Consider the following 2,297-nt stretch of genomic DNA (forward strand, 5'->3'; position numbering starts at 1 on the left):
AAAATGAAAAGAAATAAGCATAAATAAATAAATTAAAAGCTAAGGTGAAAAAGGAAGATAAGGACGTATCGAGTATTATAGAAAAGATAGACAGAAACCCGGTAAGAAAAATTTGATCAATCAAATTTAAGAGTTCAAAATTGACCAAAAATGAAATGAATTGGCTTAATGAAGTTAGATTAATTAAACTAATCAAGATTAAGAAAAATCAAATATAATTAGTGAAAGTCAAATTGTAATGATTATAGATTTCAACTAAATTACAATTTTGCCATTTTTCCTTAATTACAAAACTGCCATTATCTAATAAATAATCATAAATATCTATAAATATACACAGCAGCCTCATCTTCCAGGTTCAGCTGTCCTCCAACTTCTCTCTTTCTCTCATTTTCTTTTCTTCTTTCACCATTGTTACTCACCACTAAGCTTTGAAACCCTAATTTCCTCCATAATTTCTTTAGGAAATCAAAAGAAAACACTAAATTGAGGCTTGATTTGAAGAAAGCTCACAAGAAACTCAAGGAATTTGAAGGATTTGGTTAAGTGAAATTTTACCCAATTGAGGTAAGCTATGCTTTGAGGTTGATTAGTTATGAAATTGATGATATTCAAGTTTAATTGTGGAAATTTCCATGAAATTGATTTGGATCATGAGTGAAATTGAATTAGGGCTTTTGGTCAAGGGTGAATTCAAGTTGGAAGACCAAGTTTTGGTTGGTTTGAAGGTTGATTGTGAGTTGATTAAAGCTTAAGTACAAAGGTTAGTGCTATGAATTTTGATGAATTTTAAAGTTATAGCAATTTGAAATTAGGGTTTCATGAAATTAGGATTTTCAATTCTTATGCCCTATTTGATGTGTTTATGCCTAAATTAAGACCATTTGGTGTGCAATTGTTATGAAATGTTGATAGAATGCCAAAATAATTGAGTGAATATGGAGTGGTGAATTCAGATTGCTCCTGGACAGCCTAAGTCTAGTCAGTTCAAATCTCATAACCTAAGCTAGACAACTCCAATTGATGTGAAACTAAAGCCAAATTAAAGATAAGACAAAATACTGAATTTTTCATGGAGAACACTTGACCTAAAGCTAACTGAAAGTCACTTGAATTCTGAGTTGACTCCGGATATAGAAATCTGGAATCCTGGAAAATGACCAAATGAATAGTACACACAAAAATAAGTATAACTTACACTAGAAAACTCCAAATGAGGTGATTTTTGTTTTTTTGGAAAGATGAGGCATATCATGAAGAATAAACTGCCCAGTTCTAATTGTAAATTGGTCAAATTGTTAGAGGAAGTCTGTATTGCTAAAGCTAAAATTTCCTATGATTCTAGCAAAATGCCCTGTGACCCTCGTGTAGTAAACAGAGCATAACTTTCATTGTAAAAATCCAATTGAAGTGATTCAAAATGTTCTGGAAACCTAAGATATAGGCCTACAAGTTTGTTTCAGGGACCTTGCCCAAATTCTAGGTGTAGAATGCTAAAATGTCGAATGCAATAATTGAGGTGAAAACATGGAAACCTAGAAATCACAGGATATTGTATCCATGAACCAAGGTTGATCTTTTAACCATAACTCACTCTACAAAATCCCAAATTGAGTGATTCTTGAACCTATGTAATCTTAAGACATAGGAGAACAATTTATATGAAGAACACAAGGTTAAATTATGACTGTAACCTATCCAAAATAGCTTGACTTGACAAAACGGGTCCAAAATCTGCTTAAATTCTAGAATGCCCTGAAAATTGGAAAATTAGTCACAAGACTAGTTTTGGTAAAATGGCTATAACTTAAGCTACACAAACGAAAATTGAGTGATTCCAAAGCCAAAATAAACCTAAAACATAGATCTACAAATCTCGTGAAGAGGGTATGGCCTAATTCCTGCTACACCTTGGTCAAAAGTGTTAAAGAAGTTGAGGTAATAACTCTAGAAATTATGAAATATTAACATAATTATTCAAAATATGAATGGTAATGAATGCCAATGGTGTGAAAATCATGTATGACATATGAAATGGTATTTTGGAACTTATGCTCCCATGATGAATGATTGATGAAATAATGAGAATGTTGACTTGCAAATAATGATAAATTAGCCCGAGTATGTGTAACACCCTCACATTGGACAGTTCCATATGTTCTAGTGACTAGTATCTGTCCAGATAGTCAGGATGTTTAGTAATAAGCACTCACAAACAGCACCAAGCTCATCCATCTAGCAAGGTAGTAGTTGCACTCACTCAACACAATATCAACCAATGTGATAAGGCACTAAGA

The sequence above is a fragment of the Hevea brasiliensis genome, chromosome 12 (assembly GCF_030052815.1).
Source record: "Hevea brasiliensis isolate MT/VB/25A 57/8 chromosome 12, ASM3005281v1, whole genome shotgun sequence".
NCBI classification, from domain to species: domain Eukaryota; kingdom Viridiplantae; phylum Streptophyta; class Magnoliopsida; order Malpighiales; family Euphorbiaceae; genus Hevea; species Hevea brasiliensis.